Genomic DNA, 5,251 nt, shown 5'->3' with positions numbered 1-5,251 from the left:
AACCTCCACCACCAAGGCACCAACCAGTCAACTACTACTACCTTTTTTTTTTTCTTCTTAGAGAAATCCCATGGAGTTCTAATTTAAAGAAACCTCATTGGGCTAGGTATTTGTTTGTGAAACCTCATCGGATTTTAAGTCTTATAGAAATTTTAAGAGGAGAAAGAGAGACACGAAGACAAAAAAAAGAGAGAGAATAAAAATGTTCTTGTCGTGATGTAAGACTCGGTGATTGCAGCATATAAATATCTCTAGGCCCTCTTTGAAGAAGAAGAAGAAAATGAGAAAAGATAGGAAAAATAATTTGAAAATAGGCAAAAAGGTTAAGAAAATGTTAGTGGTTAAAATTGAGAGACGAAAAATATTAGAAATGAGTCAAAGTGGAAGTTGGTCATCTTTTGGAGGTCAGTTTAGTGAATTGGTCATATCAAAGGGGGCAAAATGGAACTAACCCTTTTCTCCCAAAGTGCTTCAACCACTACTAAATTCATTACATGACATTATTAAATCATGAAGATTTGACAAAAAGAATTAGTAAGCACATTAACCGCCATAACACTAGCGCCTGCCTTTGTGTAATTTTTTTTTTTTGGAAATCAAACTTCATTGGAAGGCCGAAAGGCTAATGAAAATTACATCATGAAGTTTAAAATAACAAAGACAGAACCAAAATCGGACTAACAAGACAAGTTATGCCAACTTGGGGAGCGTCTAGAGTTGTCTGATCTAACTAGAGGGATACTTCTGGTGCAGCCGTCACTAACCATCTAAGGGTAGTTTTATAACCGATACTTCTTTCACCTTCTTCTCTTCTCGCCTTTGTGTAATTGTGTCCATTAAATCATGGGTGTATATCAGTTTCACAAAAGACTGGAATGGCTGATCTTTTAAGACTTACGAGAAAGATGTGGATCACTATATCAAATGTCAAAGTTACAATGAAAATTTTGTCGTCGTAAACAATGCAAATAAACTTCTTTTTTTCTCAATAGAACAACTTCAACACGGAAATAGCCGCATCCCCATTGTCCTTTCATATTATACTTAGAATATACATGAAAAAACTTGCCCAAGTGAACACCTCAAAATTACACAATCTTATAACTAAAACTAATTAATGGCTAATTAATTTTGAGTTGGATGTTAATTTTGAGTTGGATGTGAAAGTATTGATTTCTTTATATAGTCCAGCAGTACTACAGTCTACACACCTAGATAGCACCTTTCACCACTTTCAAGTATATAATACTCCTCAACAGGTGTTGAGTGAGTGAGTGAGCCCAACCAAGTAAAAAAGTAAAAGCTTGTAACCCTCTCAAAAGGGTATATGAGAGAGAGAGAGAGAGAGAGAGAGAGAGAGAGATCCCCCACTAGTACCATCTCACTTCCAGGGTTCCCTACTTATGAATCACGGCTAAACTAGATATAACCCCACAACATCACTTCTGTCTAAAGTACTACCTTCCAATTCAGCCTCTCTCTTAAAAGGGGCGGTGGCGGCGGTAACGGTAGCGGTGGTTAGTGGTGGCGGTGGTGGATGTGTTTGATTTAAATATGGAAGCAGGAGAGTGTTGTTCAAGAAATAATACTACTAATTCAGAAACAGCAAGAAAAACTACTACGACGACGACGACCAGAAGATCATCATCAGAGAAACAGTATAGAGGAATAAGGATGAGAAAGTGGGGTAAATGGGTGGCGGAAATTAGAGAACCAAATAAAAGGTCAAGGATTTGGCTTGGTTCTTACTCAACTCCGATCGCTGCCGCTAGAGCTTACGACACGGCCGTTTTCTACCTGAGAGGTCCTACGGCTCGTCTTAACTTCCCCGATTCATTAATTCAAGACGATCAACTTCACGATTTATCCGCTGAGTCGATAAGAAAGAAAGCGACGGAAGTTGGAGCTAGGGTTGACGCTCTAGAAACCACTGGTGGTGGTGGTGCCGCCCCTACTAGTTCTGCAACTAAGGGAGGCGCGGGTGTTTTATCTTCACCATCTTCTTTATCCTGTAGTAGTTTAGGTTGTAGTAGTAGTAGTGGTAGAAATAGGGGTTTGAAGAATCCTGACTTAAATGAGAAACCAAAGCTTGAAAGTTCTGATGAAGAATTAGAAGACTACTAATCAAGTAATCATCATCAATAGAAGAAGATTTCTTTCTCTCTTTTTCTCTCTCTAAGTTACTTGTTAACTGATGATTTTTGCAAACCAAGAAGCAAGACAAACAGAAATGAATCATCTTTCTATATATCTATCTAATTACCAAAAAGGTGAATTGAAGATAATGAGTTATTTTAATTTGGTGTTAGTTCGTTTTATTTTTGTTTTAATTTGTGTATATTTTTTTTATAACAAGGAAAGAACTCATCGAGTGATATTTAAACGTTTTGAATTTCCATTAAGAAGTTGAAGAATATTTTTGGTTTATTTTATTTGCTTATTATTAGATTAGGGTTGATAATTGGGGAAGATGAAGAAGGTTATATTGTTGTTATTTTATGGGTCACTTGTATTTTAAGAAGAAGAAGAAGAATTGAACAGTTGAAGAAGATAACGTCTTGATGAAGAGAGAGAAAGAGAGGATTGGGATAACGTCGTGATAGAGAGAGAGAGAGAGAGAGAGAGAGAGAGAGAGAGATGAATAGGGTTATGTCGGTGGTGGCGGTGGAGTGGTCCAGGGGAGTAGGCTGTCATCGCCGTCATGGGTATTTCACTCTTTAACGGAATCTGTAAAGAACAAAAAGAAAAAGTTTGCACTTACTTGGCTTTAACAACACTAACATTATTGTTGTGGTGACGAGGCCATATGAACGATGATGAGGATGACTTAGTTATTTTTTCACTCTCTTTGTTTTAAGAATACAATTCATCATATTAGCATTGTTAATTTGTCATTATTTGATAGCATTAGAATTTATGGAGTAGATAAGTTGTAGATCATTTTTTGAGTTTCAAGGAAAGACGACTAGTAACTTCTTATGATTTCGTGACTCTAATTCGGTGTGGAGAGAGGAGCAATTGTTTGAGGAATAGTGTGTGACTTCGCAACACTAATTCTGTGTGGAGATGAATGTTCATCGACTCTATCATCAAAGAGAGATTAATGTTAATCTACACATGCTTGACTTCTAGAAATTTATTATATTGTGTTTGTGGATGTGATGGGTCACATTTTAAGTTATAAAATTTGACTTGACTGGATATGGATACTTGGTAAACAAATTTGTCGTTAGACCTAAATATGTGATTAAATTTAAATTACCACATATTTTATTTGTGGAAAAGTCTAAATGGTTGACTCAATTTAAGCTAGAATTATAGATAATCAAATGTAATACAAGTATATTTAAGAAAGGAAGTTGGGACGAAGACCAAATTTTAAACTTTTATTAGTTAAAAGGAGTTATACTTTCTTTTTTGTTAAAATTCGAAATTTATTTTATTTTTGTTAAAAATTTAAATAATTTACATATTGTTTGGTTAAAAACCCAATATTTTTTTCAAATATGTTGCAAGGTGTTGCAAAGCTGTTGCAAGGCGGTTGCAAAGTTGTTGCAAGGCGTTACAAAGTTGTCGCAAGTATTTACAAATTAAAAAAGTACTTTCTTGTCAGATAAACTGCATTGCTGATGCAGAGTTTGTTGATTCAAGTTTGAGCTCTAAGATGATAGGAGTCCTGAAAAGCTTTCAGGGAGCTGAAGACTAAAAAAAATTGACTAATCTCTTTTCACCAAATCAAAATATTTATAGGGAGTTTTGCCAAATTTCCTGTCTAAAACTTGTTTCGAATAAATACTTTGAACAGTTTTCTTGTCGTAACAAAAGTATATTAAGACAAAATGATGTTATAAATCATTGTTGATGAATGTCTTTTTTTTGCTGCCACACTCATTTTGTTCCTTCCCTATAATCTCCAAATGGACAAAAATGTGCATTCTTGATGAATGTACAAAATTGTAACTTCAAATAGATCCAAGTGATAGTTTTTTTTTTTTTTGATGAAAGAAGTGATAGTTGTAGTGGAAAGAAAATTTAACTTTGTCTTACTTATAAGTTTGTAGTAAGTAAGAAATGAAAATGGTAGTACAAGTTTCCTAGGTCGGTTAAACAAGTTGAATATTATTATATGATGAGGGAGAGAAAAAGGAAGACAGTTGGGTTGGGTGGGTAACTACTGTATATTCTTTTGAGAATTTAGTTACTTGTCTCCTTGTTTCTTTTTTTTTATCTCTCTACTGTTTGAACTTGGCGCGTGCGTGGGTGGAAAAGATAAGAGAGTGAGAGAATCTTTCTACTTTTTCAGGTAAAAATTTGCACGCCTGATTAACCAACACCACCACCCCTCTTCTTCCCAACACGTGATACGATCATTTTACCCTTTTTCCCCAAGGGTCTATTGGTTCTAACCCAAAATCTAGTTGGAATGAGAAGAACAAACCAACCCGAAATCCGGGATATAAACTGTCGGATTTCACTCAATTTTTCTCGATCGAGTGGCAAAACTAGACGACCGTGTAGGATCGTGGTACAGTGGTGGACTATTGGCCTATAGCCCTATAGGTTTAACTTCTCCCAAAGGACACTCTCACGAGGCATTTTTTGAAGGTGTACGGGGAAAACGGGAGAGCGGCCCATCCGGTCCAGCCCTACCTATATATTTCAATTGAATCTTCCCCTGCTGGTTCGATGGCGTCGTGTGGGATCGAGGTGCAGTTGTTTATGTGATGGGTACAGTGGACTCTCTTGTAGTGGTGGCGGAAAGAGAACAGAAGTGGAATTAGAGGCGGTGGCGGTGATTGTGATGGACGGTGGACCTGAAGGCATTGGTAGTGGATTTGAAAACTGTATTGGTGGAAGGTGGTGTTGATGATGCGGTATTTGGGCAGTAATGACACTTCGGGTAGGGCTAGGAAAAAAATCTGATACCCGAAAACCGTCATAGACATTTATGTTCCTTAGAGTCTATAGAAACTCAAAACTCAGAGACAGAGTTGAACCCAGCCTGCCCAATGAAATAAACGAATTGAGGTGAAGACGAGTCCACCTAAACCACCCCGATAAAATAAACGTGCCGGGCATAGATTTGAAGTGCTATTCAGTATTCCTCACAAACCCAAATCGTCAATATTTGCCAGACATAACACGCTTAATAATGACTTTCATTTGCCCGATAATACTTATGTATATTGTATGTAAGTATGTATAACATATAAAAATTATTCGTATATAATACATAATAGTACACTTATTA

General features: G+C 36.4%; 1 pseudogene; it reads left to right on the top strand.

Annotated features, from left to right (window-relative positions):
• Window positions 1–1,211: 1,211 nt before the first annotated feature.
• LOC147533251 (ethylene-responsive transcription factor RAP2-10 pseudogene) lies at window positions 1,212–2,383 on the top strand (annotated as a pseudogene).
• The last annotated feature ends 2,868 nt before the right edge of the window (window positions 2,384–5,251 follow it).

This window comes from Eschscholzia californica, unplaced genomic scaffold (genome assembly GCF_041429995.1).
Source record: "Eschscholzia californica isolate CP2 unplaced genomic scaffold, dmEscCali1.0.p SCAF_6, whole genome shotgun sequence".
NCBI lineage: Eukaryota > Viridiplantae > Streptophyta > Magnoliopsida > Ranunculales > Papaveraceae > Eschscholzia > Eschscholzia californica.
The sequence above is the reverse complement of the archived record's forward strand: the minus strand, read 5'-3'. Positions and strand labels throughout refer to the sequence as shown.